The sequence below is a fragment of the Mobula hypostoma genome, chromosome 26, assembly GCF_963921235.1.
Source record: "Mobula hypostoma chromosome 26, sMobHyp1.1, whole genome shotgun sequence".
Classification (NCBI taxonomy): domain Eukaryota; kingdom Metazoa; phylum Chordata; class Chondrichthyes; order Myliobatiformes; family Myliobatidae; genus Mobula; species Mobula hypostoma.
Window position 1 is genome coordinate 39,736,766 of NC_086122.1, and position 14,763 is coordinate 39,751,528.

The window sequence follows — 14,763 nt, forward strand, 5'->3', positions numbered from 1 at the left end:
CAGTCAAAGTTTCAGGCCGAGACTCTTCTTCAGGACTGGAAAAGAAGGGGAAAGATGCCAGAATAAAAAGGGGGTGTGGGAATGGGAAGGAAGATAGTTAGAAGGTGACAGGTGGGTGGGAAAGATCAAGGGCCAGAGCAGAAGGAATCTGATAGGAGAGGACACTGGACCACAGGAGAAAGGGAAGGAGGAGACCCAAGAGGAAGTGATAGGCGGGTGAGACAGGATAAAAGGGCAGATTGAGGAACAGGAGGGGAGGGGCAGGGATTTCTTTTTTAAAACCGGAAAGAGAATTCTATGTTCATCAGGTTGGAGGCCACCCAAACACAATACAAGGTGTTGTTCCTCCACCCTGAGGGTGGTCTCATCATGACACAAGAGGAGGCCATGAACTGACATTTTGGAAGGGGAATTGGAATTAAAATGTTTGGCCACCTTAAACTTTATTCTGCATCTGTAACTCTACATAGTATTAATGTACACTGCCTCTAAAATTCAGTTCTGTTGGCCAAACAACTCTAAATTTTGGAACTGAATATCAATTGGGATGAATTTCTAGGCATGTGTCCCTTGCTTGTACAACTATTCTTTGTACGGACCTGATCATAGCTGGGCTGTGTTGCTTTGACTCAGAAGATGATGTGAAGGTGATTAAAATAAAATCTATAGGTGACATATTGGGATATCCCATCACTCATCCCTTGATACTGAAACCAATAGGCAACATTTCAGAGCTAGTTCTTTGGCGAGGGAGTAGGCTTACTCCATTGCTCAGACTGAGTGACTCATTTAATTAGGTTTTCCTCAATTGCAAGGTGGAAATTAATCTTCTGTCACATGGAGCAGTTAGGAGTTGTACTTCGCTTCCAAAAACTGGAACTGAATTATAGAAGCCAAGTACAATACATATCTGTTGCAGTCTCCCACATTTTGTATGTTTGCCCAAAGAGGAATCACCTCCCTGTTACTCCTGCTTAGTACAGTGTTCCTCAAGGCTGAGTGTGCTTCTCCAGCTCCCAATGCAACGTGAACTGAACCACTCAAGGATAAACTCGAGCAGTAGCAGATAGCTAAATAAGGAAACCCTTGCGACATAAGTAGGCCAAGAACAGGAAATAGCCCTTCATCACGTCAGAAAAAGGAAAGGCCCAGTGTCTTATCACCTCACAGTCTAAATGAATAAGCTGCCTGGCTCTTAATTTTTTCTAAAAATTCAATCGATCTTTTTAAAGCCTGATATTTTTTTTATTTGCTTCTCCTCTTTGAACCAAGGTCATTTCCAATTTCTCAATTAACTCTCAATTATTTCCCCTCAAGCTCCTCCTCATCTGGTCCAAGGCGTGATGGACAAGACTGAAGGACTTTCACTATATCAGACATGCAGTGGATTCAAACTTCCTAACTCCAGACCTTAATACATTACTAGCCTTTGAATGATCATTCAATTGAAAACAAATCTCTGAAGGATATTTGGTGATTAAAATTAGTCCGGGGTGGGGGTGGGGTCCCTGAACAGCTTAATACATCCCTGGAAAAACCTGCTGTGACATGCAGAAAGTAGCTGCCCTTGTATACTTCAGAAATGTTTACAGCCATATACACAGGAAAAATATCTACATATCCAAAATAGCACACGTGTACTTACATATGTAGACAGTTATTGGTGGTAGAAACAGATACATTAGAGATATTTGAGAAACTCAGATGGGCACATGGTTGAAAGGAAAATGGAAGGCTATTCAGAGGGAAGAGTTACATTGATCTTAGGAGTAGGTTAAAAGGTTTGCATAACATTGTAGGCTGAAGGGCCTGTACTGTATTGTAATGTTCTATGATCTATTATGTTTCACGACCTTCAAATTACAAGGATATTCCTGAATACCAGACCTGGAGTTAAAGTTAAAAAGGCTGGGGCTCTTATTTTGGAGAAATCAAAAGACTGAGGGAAAGACCTGACGTTGAAAATCATGGAAAGTTCTCATTGAGTAAAATGCTTTAGGTACGAAACTAAGCATTATAAATATAAGCAAAAACTCAGGAGAAACGTTTGTCGAAAGTGGGAGAAAGTGGAGCTTGCAACTCAAAAAGAGTTAAACTCTCCCTCACTGAACATGAGGGAGAAGATGAAAGGGTTGGGAGGGGGCTGTGTTGCAAGAATCCTGACGTGGTCCAGGTGGGTTGAACAACCCTTTTTCGTGCTGTGTACTTAATGAAACATACATGTAATATTAAGACAGGTGTACATATGTACACACATTATTATATGTGGATAATAAGTATAAGTTAATTTTCAAAGTGCCATGACTAACTTTCCACTCAGCAACAAAATGTGCTCAGTCCTGCATTGCTCTATGCAAATATATATTTGCATTTCTCGAACTGAAGCACAGCAGATGTGAAGTGTTAATTCAACAATTTATCGCTTTCGGTTTTGCGTTCTGCTTCCTGCTCTATGCCCCGATGTGCAGAGCACGCAACCCTTCCCCCCCACCCCCAATCCAGCCCCAATCTCCCCTATACCCTCTCCGAGACCCCCACTCTGATGCTGTGCGTCTATTGCGGTTCTATTATCTCCGTTCAGAGAATCAAATACAAGAGTTATCTTAATTTAATACAAAATATAACAGGTGGTGGGAAAACACTCGCGTACTCCTTGAAAAAGTCAGCACTAGAAAGTACAACTTTCACTTAAAATTGCAGGTTGGCGGGGATTTAAGATCTGTGGTCAATTATGAAAATGGAATTAAAATATAACTCACACCTCCTCAAAAATGCACAAGGAGCAGAAATTATTAAAATATTAGCGTTTACAGTACCAAGACATGGAATAAGACAACAAATCTACATCGAGCAACTATAAATCTTAAATACCTGTCCAGCGTTACAATAACTACGTGAAGAAATTTGATGCGAGTGAACAGTACACATGCCGATGAGACCGATAATTATTTTAAAAGGTCCTCTGTTATTTGAAAAGTCACGCTCCACATTCAAAGACAGAGCTCCTTTAACTACTATGCATCACGACGTTCTGCCCTGCACGGAAATTCCACTGACATTTCTCGTGTTCAAAGCCTCTCACGCTCTTCAGGGCGAGAAAAAAAACCCTCCCCATAAAGAGAACCCTTCAACTCTTAAAAAGACTGATTAGGGAAAGACTCCGAAAGCTTTTTTAGCTGGGAGACAGATTTCGCCTGCAATTCAAATGGGAAAATTGCAGATTAATTACACCAATGCTTTATTACTTACAGGAGCTGGTCTGAATGCGGAAACAGTTGTGATCATGTTTACACACCGTCACGCTTCTACTGTGCCTTAAAGCTGGCTCCCCATTACTCTTGAGTTTAACTGACTGGCACGGCACATCCCCAGAATGACATTTGCACATCTGAAGGAGGAAGAGCTAAAACTCCCCTTTGCAATCTGACCCACCCACCCGGTCTTAAAGTGAATTCATTCAACAACAACTAAAGGCACACTTTGCTTGCTGTACCTGTCTGTGTGTGTGAGGCATGTGCCTGTCGCCTGGGAGAAATCATCATGAATTGCCAGCCCGCTCGGTTCTGTCTGTGCAGTGCTGCACGATGCAGACATCCATGAGGTAGGAACATGACAACAAGAGATAGTAATTTCACCGCACCTTATATGGTCAATGATGTAAGAGGAAGTGCTGCAGACGGCTCTGCCTCCTTTTTCCATTCACTACAACACTTCCTGAACTCGTTACTTTTTGTAACAACCCAGTAATTAAAGGGGAGGGAATCCTTGTGCCCTTTGCTCGGTGCTAAATTAAAGGCTGCTCCACATTGGATATTCCCCACCCCAGTCTTCTTGTAATCGCCTTCCGGATCCAGTGCACACGAAGCCGAGGGAACCTCTCGCGGTGACGGGGAAAAGACATTTTAGTCTTGGGTGGGGCCTTTTTGGTTGCTGTTCAAGCCGGTAACTAGAGGGGTCACAGTTCACAAGCGACAAATCACGACAAACATGATCTGGCCGTATACAGCACTGTGCAAGAGCAAAAATGAGATTATAAACAGGGAGATTTCAACACTGCAAAAATCTACTTCAGAAAATTTTTGTGTGCCTCTGGCATTCTGGCAGGTCCGGAAGGTTCGAGTTTGCGTCTGTCCGAGTCCACCCGCTGTTGAAATCCCTCAGCTGTTAGTTTCGCTCTCGACTTTTCCGAAGTTTCATTTCATCCTTCATCCCCACTGTTTGCCAGTCTCTACAGATTTATAAAGTGGCACGCTTCAATATTAGCAACACACACAAAATGCTGGAGGAACTTAGCAGGCCAGGCAGCATCTATGGAAAAAGTACAGTCGGCCTGAAACGTCGACTATTTTTTTTGCATAGATGCTGCCTGGCCTGCTGAGTTCCTCCAGCACTTTGTGTGTGTTGCTCGGATTTCTAGCATCTGCAGATTTTCTCTTGTTTGACGCTCCAATATTAATTGCCTCTATCTCCAGCTTCCTCCAGATCCCAGACCCACCGTCATCTCCAGGCACCCGCACTTGGCTTCTTTCTCCATTCCAAACTTTAATTTGCAGTACTTTAAATCTGTTGCGCAATTGTGCCTTTCGGGACACTACGGGGTTGGTGTTGGGACAATATGTTCTCTGGCTAAGGAGCCGCCAACTGCGAGTAGGAGGAAACCATTATGAAAGGAGCTGAATTATGGACCACCTGCAGTAGACACTGAAAACCCTGTAATAACATCACCAAAGATCTCTGTGAATGATTTTGAAGATCATCTGGAAGGACAGAACACTAACGCCAGCGTCCTGGACGAGGCCAACATGAACAGCATCACCACCTTGATAAAGGAACCCCAACTCCAATGGATAGGTCATATCATCCAGATGCCGAACTCACGTCTCCCTAAACAGATTCTTTACTCCCATTTGAAAGGTCAGCCAGCCTCTGGCGGGCAAAAGAAACGGTTTAAATATGAGATTAAAATCAACTTGAAGAAATTCTACGTTATATCTAAAAGCCGGGAAGACACGGCACTCAATCGCTGTATCTGGAGGAAATCTGTGTAGAAGGATCAGCGCTACATGAGAACGACATCCGCTTTGCCACAGATAATAAGCGGCAGTTGCAATAGGAGACTGAACAACCAGGAGACTCGACCACTAACCACAGCACGGCTTACTCCTGCCCACACTGCACCAGAGTCTGTGGATCCCTGATCGGGCCCTACACCCACCTGAGGACCCACCAATAGTCAACTCTTTAGAGAGCATCATAATCGACCCGACTGATCGATGTACCACATATAAAGTAAACAAGTGCACAAACTGGGTGTAACGTGGAGAAATGTAAAATGGTTCATTTTTGACACGAAAAATTAAAAAAACATTATCTAAACGACTAGAGATCGCAGAGCTCTGAGGATACAGAAGGATCTGGGTGTGGTTGAACCACAAGAAACAAATAATGGGTACGGGTGTGATCAGGAAAGTTGTTGCTTATTGTAAGAGGAGATGAATACAAAAGTAAGGAGTTCAACGCAGCGCACACAAAATGCTGGAGGAACTCAGCTGGTCTTAGGTGTATAAAATGATGATAGAAATTGATCGTGTGGATAGTCAGAGGCTTTTCCCCAGGGGTGAAATGGCTAACACGAGTTTTAAGGTGCTTGGAAGTAAGTACAGAGGGGATGTCAGGGGTAAGTTTTTTACGCAGAGAGTGGTGAGTGCGTGGAATGGGCTGCCGGCGAAGGTGGTGGTGGCGGGTACAATAGAGTCTTTTAAGAGACTCCTGGGCAGGTACCTGGAGCTTAGAAAAATAGAGGGCCATGGGTAACCCTAGTAATTTCAGCATTACAGCATTGTGGGCCGAAGGGCCTGTATTGTGCTGTAGGTTTTCTATGTTTCTATGTCAGGTAGCATCTATGGAAATGAATAGATAGTCGACGTTTCCAGCCCAGCCTTTGATCAGGACTGGAGAGCACAGAGACCATAAGCGTTATTTCCATAGGTGCTGTCTGACCTGCTGAGTTTCTCCAGTATTCTCTGTGTGTTGCTTTTGATTTCCTGCATCTGCAGACGTTCTCGTGTTTAAAAGTAGTATTTTGTTTTGGTATTAGTGAAACTACATCTGGAGTAATTTGTCTCCGTATTACAGGAAGGCGTTTGATGCTTTGTTAGACAAGGTTTACTCATACCTGGTTACCAGTGGATTGTCTATGAAGGAAGATTGGATACATGAGGCAAATGCCCGATCGGTTTAAGAAAAATGAGAAAGCATTTGATTTAACATATAAGATCTTGATAAAGTGAACGTTGAAAGGTCCTGTTATTGAAAGGTTTTGGCCCGAAACATCGACTGTACTATTTCCACAGATGCTGCCTGGCCTTCTGAGTTCCTGCAGCATTTTGTGCATATTGCTTGGATTTCCAGCATCTGCAGATTTTCTCTTGTTTGTTAAGGATTTTTCCTCTTGAGAGAGAATGTAAAAGTAAGGAGACTGTCTAAAAATAAGCAGTTGTCTATTTAAGGTAGAAATGAGGCATTTTTTGCCGACTCAAAGGATCATGAACATGGGAACTCGCTTTCTCAAAAGGCAATGGAAGTACTGTAGATTTTTCTAATATTTTTATTTTTAATATATTGGATAGGTAGTTGATAGATGATGGGATGAAAGGTTATCACAGCTTAACAATAATGTGGGGTTACTAGAGGAGGAGCGTGATTTGAGTACACAGCAAGCCCAGCCTAGGAAGCCAAGCACCTAACCCTTGTTTCACAGTCATATATTTGTATGATTGTAAATGTTCTAATGCCTGGATGTTACTGAATGGGAACCACAGAACTGAATAATGTCAATGTCATGTCTTTGCCAGGCTCGAATTTGGATGGATAAACGTTGACTCACATTTTCTTCAAGGAGCAAAACAGCAACTGAGGGAGACAGATGGACTCCGACAAGCCTCCTCTGAAACACTTTGACTGTAAATCATTACTCCAGCTTTGCCATCCAAGTATACTAACATTTCAACATTTCTGAATGACATTTAGAAATAAAATAACCTCGGTACATGAATATTTGAAACATAAGACCATAAGATCATAAGACATAGGAACAGAATTAGGCCACTCAGCCCATCGAGTCTGCTCTGCCATTCCATCATTCTTCTGCTTTCTCCCTGTAACCTTACTAGTCAAGAATCTATCTACCTCCAGTTTAAATATACCCAATGACCTGGCCTCCACAGTCATCTGACAGTGCAGCTCACTTTCTTCTTGCCTTTATTTTTGAGAAGCTCAGGAAGTTCTGGCACAGTTCTTGGAGTGTACTGGGTGTAAGTTTGAAATTTCTGCACTTACACGAAGTCCCTAACTTGCCAGCACTTAGAAGGTTAATTGTTGTAAGAAACTACCAGCAAAACCTAGCAAGCTCTTATGACACTAAATCTGAGCTCATGTTTCCTTATTTAAAAAAAGACATTCCTGCGAAGTGCCTCATGATTTACTTTGTTAAATGTGCTACACAAACAAAGATTGTTGTTGCTGAAATAATTCACATGCAGAAGCAAAAATGAACAGGAGGTGGGCAAAGAATACTCTTGCAATTGTGAATGGGTGAAATGTTGTGAAGTCTTTTACACAGAGGGCTGGAAGAATGGTGTTGATGGGGATAGGCTCTTTCAGAGGAGAAAATGAGAGATACCTTAATATATACAGACTGTGAAAGGTGCAACAGAGAAATTGAAAATTCAAGGTAAATTTATTATCAACGTACATTTATGTCAACATACAGTATATGGAAAACAAAGTTTGGAGAATTATTTGTGTGAAAGAGAATGTGGGATAATTGAAAGTGTTTTTTTTATTGCATTCAAATGTGAAGGAGAGAACATCTCTCAGCTTCGAGCTCTGTCAGATATTTCCCTGTGCATACCTGCAGCAACATTCATTAAATAAGTTAAAGGCTTGGAAGCCAAGCTGTAGCCTTTTTGGAGAGGGAGTTTACTTCAAAGGTATCTCCATCAAACTTGTGCCAAGAGTAGGACATGATAAGAAGAAGGTCAACTCTGATCACAAGCAGAGAAAATCTGATATGCCACTTATAGAATACAAAAGAGTACAGCGCAATACAGGCTCATTGGCCCTTGATGATGTACCAACATTTCAACATACCCCACGGTCAATGTAATTGCTGCCTCATCCATGTGTCTATCTACGTCTCTTCAATGTCCCTAATATAACTGCCTTTATCACCACCCTTGGCAGTGTGTTCCACACATCCACCACTTTCTGTGTAAAAAAAAACCTCTGACATACCCCCTGTATGCTTTGACCTCAGCATCTACAGAGTATTTTGTGCTTACGATTCAATACTTCTTTCCAATTATCTTAAAGTTATGCCCCCTTGTATTAGTCATGTCTGCCCTGGGGAAAAGTCTCTGGTTGTCCACTTGATCTATGTCTCTTATCATCTTGTATGCCTCTGTCAGGTCACCTCTCATTCTTCTTTGCTCCAAAATGAAAACCCCTAGCTCACTCAATCTTTCCTCATAGTCCAGCAGCATCCTGGAAAATCACTTCTGTACCCTCTCTAACCCTTCCATATCCTTCCTATAATGAGTCAACCAGAAATGAACACAATCATATAAAGATGTGGCACTCATAATGTAAAGACTGCCCACATCACCCACGTCCTATTTGAATCTTGTTTAAAACAGCCTGTGTCCAAAAATCAAGAGCACTTTGCCATTGGGAAGAACATGGCAGTTCTCTCCAATCCTGGTACGTTATTTGGAATAACACAATGCTCTCAAAAAATTGATGGTTGCCTGTCAAATAAGTGCCTCCCAGTCAACAGATCAAGTTTAGGAACTACTGATGACATTGGGATTGCAGCATGCTGCATCTCGTCATTAGAGAACATCAGCGCACTCTGCAGATGATGAGCAAGAGGTAATTTTAGCCATAGTGAGTGACTACATACTGGCCAGTGGATCCCAGGTACAGCGGCTTTGGAACCACATCTCCTCAGGTGATCACCTGCCATTTATTACCATCATTGACAAAGGGCCCTGATCGAGGGTCTCTGTCCGAAATGTCAACACTTTATTCTTGTCTGTAGATGCTGCCTGACCTGCTGAGTTCCTCCAGCACTTTGTGTCTGTTACAATCTATTTAATAGCAGTGAACTGGCTTTTTGCCTACCTTCTAATCTGGAACAAGTTGTGTTGACATGCTCTCGTTATGGCTCAGTAGGTAGCACTCTCAAATGTTAATGAAGTGGTTATTAGTCTGAGTTGCACTGCAGAGAGTTTAGATTTGACAAATACCTGGATGTTATTTCAGATCAAGACTGTACAAGTGCAGTCCAGGGTTCTCTTTCTCAGGTTCAACATTAAATTAAGGCTTTGCTTGTCCTATCAGGTGGATATAAAAGACTTCAAGAATTACTTTACAAAAAGTAGTAGATACAGGCCATTCCATCACAGGAAAAACCCTTCTCACCATTGAGCACGTTTACAGGGAGTGCTGAGGCAGGAAAGCGGCATCCATCTGTCATAGACCCCATCATCCAGGTCCTGCTTTCTTCTTGCTACTGTTATTGGGAGGGAAGTACAGGAACCCTGGCTCACTAGGTTCAGGAATAGTTGTTACCCTTCAACCACTTGGCTCCTGAACCAGTGTGGATAAATTCACTCAGCCCAACACTGACGTACTCTCTTCTCACTGCTACCATTGGGAAGGAGGTACGGGAGCCTCAGATCCCACACCACCAGGTTCAGGGACAGGTATTACCCTTGAACTATCAGGCTCCTGAATCAGAGTGGCTAACACCTTGATGCTGAACTGACTTCACAACCCATCGACTCACTTTCAAGACTCCACAACTCCTTCTCACAGTATTTATTTTTTTGTTTGAATATAAGTGCCTTTTTTACTCTTTCATATATTCTATTCTATTATGTATACTTTTTAATAAATTCTGAAGTATTTTTTATTTTCCTGTAAGTGCTAATAGAGTATATGGTGGCATTTACTTTATGTACTTCATAATAGTTACTTTGACCTTTGGAAAGGTGGTCAGAGAAGATTCACAAGAATCATTCCAGGAATGAAAGGGTTACTGTATGAGGAACGTCTGGCTGTCATGGTCCGGTCCGTGAAATCCGTGTTCCGGTTCACGGTCCTGTCCATGGTTCCTTGTTCTGGGTTTTCTGGTTTTCCCCAGTTTCTGTTGTGGGCACATGATTCTCATTTTGGGGCTGAGACATAAATACCTCTGCAAACCAGGGCTTCCCTGCTGGACCATTCTGTTCCCCTCCTTGTCTTTCCCCCCTCGCCTGACTCTCTGCCTGGATACCTCGCCTGACTCTCTGCCTGCTCACCTAGCCTGGATACCCCGCCAGTATCGCTGAAGTTTTACCGCCGGAGCAACACCGGACCCTTGTTAGGTCAAGATAAGGAACTCTCTTTCGTTGTGTGGAATTGTCTCTCTGTGTCCACGCCTTTGCTAGGTAGGTCTGGCTGTTTGCTGCTACCTAGTGTTGGGAACTGTCTCTGTGTCCATGCCTTTGCTAGGTGGGTCCGGCCGTTTGCCACCAGCTTGTGTTGGGATCCATCTCTCCTTGTTCAGCGTTCTGTGTATGAGTCCCGGCCCTATGTCCTGTTCCCAGGGAGGGGTCCCAGCTCTGTGTTCCGTGCTCCTGTCTCTTCTAGTCCAAGGCTCCTTGCTCCTGAAGGCCCTCGTCCAGTCCATGCCTAGTCCACTCCTATCCGAGTCCTGTCCATGTCCTTGTGCCTCGCCCTACCCAGGAGTTCCTCACCCTAGCCATGTCCAGTCCTGTAGGTTCATCTTATCCTCGCCTAGTTCTGGAGTCCGAGCCCGAGTCAAGTCCCAGGTTCTGGGTCCATGCCCAGTCTCTGGCTCGGAGACCATACCCAAGCCTCAAGCCTTAAGACCCCAAGCCTGTCTCCAAGCTCAAGCCTCAAGACCCCAAGCCTGTCTCCAAGCTCAAGCCTGTCTCCAAGCTCAAGCCTAAGACCCCAAGCCTGTCTCCAAACTCAAGCCTCAAGAGCCCAAGCCTGTCTCCAAGCTCAAGCCTCAAGAGCCCAAGCCTGTCTCCAAGCTCAAGCCTCAAGAGCCCAAGCCTGTCTCCAAGCTCAAGCCTCAAGAGCCCAAGCCTGTCTCCAAGCTCAAGCCTCAAGAGCCCAAGCCTGTCTCCAAGCTCAAGCCTCAAGAGCCCAAGCCTGTCTCCAAACTCAAGCCTCAAGAGCCCAAGCCTGTCTCCAAACTCAAGCCTCAAGAGCCCAAGCCTGTCTCCAAGCTCAAGCCTCAAGACCCCAAGCCCAAGGCAAGACCCAGGTTCTGAGTCCTTGTCCAGTCTCTGGCTCGGAGCCCAAGCCCAGGCTCCTAGTTCATAGTTCCTTGTCTGGGTTCCCTGTTTAGTCTATGTCCTGGCCCTAGTCTGCATTCTTGTCCCTGCTCTTTGTCTGTACCCTGTCATGTCCCTACTCAAGTCAAGTCCTGTTCCTTGTACTTCAGTGTCTGTGTCTTGCATTTGGGTCCGCTACCAGCGTGACACTGTCAGCTCTTGGTTCAAGAGAATGAGGGGGGATCTCATAGAAACACTCTGAATGTTAAGAAGCCTGAACAGATGGCAAAGTTATTTCCCATGGTAGGGGATTCTACGACAAGAGGGCACAACTTCAGGATTGAAGGATGTCCATTTAGAACTGAGATGCAGAGAAATTACTTTAGTCAGAGGGTGGTAACTCTGTGGAATTTGTTGCCACAAGCAACTGTGGAGGCCAAGTCATTGGGTGTATTTAAGGCAGAGATAGATAGGTTCTTGATTAGCCAGGGCATCAAAGGGTATGGGGTGAAGGCAGGGGAGTGGAGATGACTGGAAGAATTGGATCAGTCCATGATTGAATGGCAGAGCAGACTCGATACTGCTCCTATATCTTATGGTCTTGTGGTCTTCTTTCTGGCACTGTGGTCAATGCTTATCCTATGCTCCAGTGTTTTTCAAAGACAAATTGTCTGGTCAGTAATACCTCTGTTGTTGGGAGCTTGCTGTTAGTCATCTGGCTCTTTGCTTTCCCACATAACAACAGTGATCTCACTTTTCAGAAGAAATACAATGGCCCTGAGGTGCTTTGAATTTCCTGGAAGCGGCATTAAAAGGCGCTAAGTAAATGAAGGTCTTTCTCTGACGTGCCCCAGACACAGTCTGCATCTTTCTTTTGCTGGGCACCAAATCCTGGTTGTCAAGGTGTGACATATATAAATCATCAACACAAACACAAGCGATACTGCCGATGCTGGGAATTCTGAGCAACACACACACAGTGCTGGAAGAACTCAGCAGCTCAGCAGCATCTATGGAGAGGAATAAGAGAGTCAACGTTTCGGGGCGAGACTCTTCTTCAGGACGGAAGGATTTGCTCACGGGCTCGCAGCACAAGGTCCAAGCATCGCATTGTTCTTTCACCGCTTTTCCCGAGGGCTCCACTCAGGCTTACTTGGAGAACACAACTGATCTCAATCGCGGAGAAGCGCGAAGAGACAGAGAGCCTAATTCAAATCGCGATTAGCGCCCATTCCGACCCGTACGATTGTAGAAGCGCTTCCTCACTGGGTTCAAGTCCAATCCAGAGCTGCCAAAGTGGTGTTTGCACGTTCTCCCTGTGAGTATGTGGAGTTTTCTTCCGCATCTCAAAGATGTGCGGGCTGGTGGGTTAATGAGTAAGTAAATAGTTCAATTTGGGGAGAGTTGACCAATGATAGATTTAGGGGGAAGAATTAAAATATGGAATTAGTGTAACATTGGGGTAAATGGGTGGTCTGTTCATTACTCTAGAACTTAATCTCCAGCGTCCAAATTCCGTTGTACTGAATTCACTCTTTGCTTAGAGCACGCACACCGGATTTAGAACAGACAGTCCAAGGATCGCCCTCGGTTTACGAATCAATGGCGTAAGGTCCAGGAACACTCAAATTGTGAGTGTCGCGGATCTGTTCTCAGAAACCAGGCTTAGTCCAAGCAAAGCACCGGGAGGGAAAGGCGAGAACATGCGGAGAACAACTGGTTGGCCACGTTGCGAGGAAAACCCGCGACTTGGGCAAACAGCGAGCGGCACACACAAGGGGGAAAAAACAATGGAAATGTTACATAACGGGCAAGTTTTTCATCGCATTCGTAGCTAAAACGAGATGTGTTTGATCACTTGTGAGAGCCACAAACACAGTTCGCAGGTGTAAGATGTCGATAAACATGCGGATGCTCTCGAAAATAAGTCCTAAGTCTCCGAAAGGCAAAAGACAACCAAAACGTAATAATAACTTGCACCTCTTCTCTTTCCATCTCTCGCTGTCAGTGTGGACCGCCCCAAGAGGACCTTTTGGTACAGTATTAAGTCAGAGAAAACACAAAACAAACTGTCGGAGGAACTCAGCGGGTCAGACTGCCTCTGTCGAAACGACGACCGTCTGTCTCTCTGCCTTCACAGTCGCTGACTCACTGAGTTCTTCCAGCAGATTCTTTTTTCGCAAAGAGATTATTGTCAAAATCTGCCTTTCAGCCATCAACAATAATTACTGCTTTATGGATCCTGGTGGGATCATGCTATGTGCGGATATACTGGTATATTTTAATTCACGTGACAAATCTTGGCTTGGCGGCTCCGTTTCCCGTACTGATCGATTTAATTACTTTGCAAGGATCTTCACTGGTGTGAGGTTCTTCAGGAGGTCGCAAAGTTGAGCAAGCTTTACAGGGATCACAATGTTCATATCGAACTCCCTTTATCTATTATCTGTAGGAACCACTAGGCTTTCGTCAGACCTTGACGACCTCAACTTGTGCACCGCTCGGCAATCTCCATTTCTTTACTCATCTAGGTTTATCACAGAGCTAACAGAGGCAGCTGCCTCAGCCATTCTCAGGTCGTCGGCTGCGTGTTTGTCTGTGCGTAGGTGCACGTACTCGTGCGAGGTAGGGTACATTGATGATTGTACAATAGAGAAATCCACAGAGAACATTCGCAGGGAAGCTTTACGGTGCGAAATACTGTTAAAAGATCTTAAAAACAATCACGCTTGACACATCACTGCAAGGAAATGGAGGCTTTAGAGAGGGTGCACGAAAGGTTTACCAAGATATTATCTGGATTAGAGGGTATGATTTATAAGGAGAGATTGGACACCCCTGTTTTTTTCCCCCACAGCGTCTGGGTTAAGGGCAGACTCAGAAGTTTATGACTTTAAGGGTCATGCTCTTCCATTGGTTAACATTTTCTTCCATAGTGATAGTCTCTTAATTTTTCTGGGTTGTGCTTTTATTTAAGTTCAATGGTGTGTACTTATGAGAATTGCAAAGTCATGGTCCGGTCCGTGCAGTCTGCATTCCGGTTCATGGTCCGGTCCGTGTACTCAGGACTCCGGGTCTTCCAGCTGTCCCTTGTTTTGGTTGAGTTAATCATAGGCACCTGATTCCCATCTTGGGGCTTGGAATATAAGTGGCCTTGGGGTTGACTGTGGGCTGCTGGGTTGTCTTGTCAAGATCCCTGAGCAACCTGCTGGTGGAAGGCTAGAGTGGCCACTTGCCATCTTTAGGCTGCATTGGGGAACCATCCCCTCATGGAGCCTTGCTGTCAGTAGTCAGAGCTGTCTTTGCGGTATGGATTCGGCTGTTTCCTGGGCTGGCTGAGTTGTCAGCCACTCTGAGCTTGGTAGGGATCCGGCTGTTTCCGTAGCCAGCTGAGGTTGCTGGCTGTAACTGC

The 14,763-nt window shown here is 44.5% G+C and overlaps 1 protein-coding gene across 7 annotated transcripts in view; it reads right to left on the reverse strand.

The window, feature by feature from the left end:
- The window catches only part of LOC134338232 (transcription factor HIVEP3), a 698,117-nt gene that overhangs the window by 144,850 nt on the left and 538,504 nt on the right, over window positions 1–14,763 (reverse strand). Inside the window, exon 1 of one of the 7 annotated variants that reach the window (XM_063033929.1) lies at window positions 3,494–3,599. The exons of 5 other annotated variants lie outside the window; for them this stretch is intronic. The gene's annotated coding sequence lies outside the window, so the exon portion shown is untranslated. Of the gene's footprint in view, window positions 1–3,249; window positions 3,372–3,493; window positions 3,600–14,763 lie in introns of those variants that run through there. One more of the 7 variants, XM_063033931.1, reaches the window with a different exon arrangement.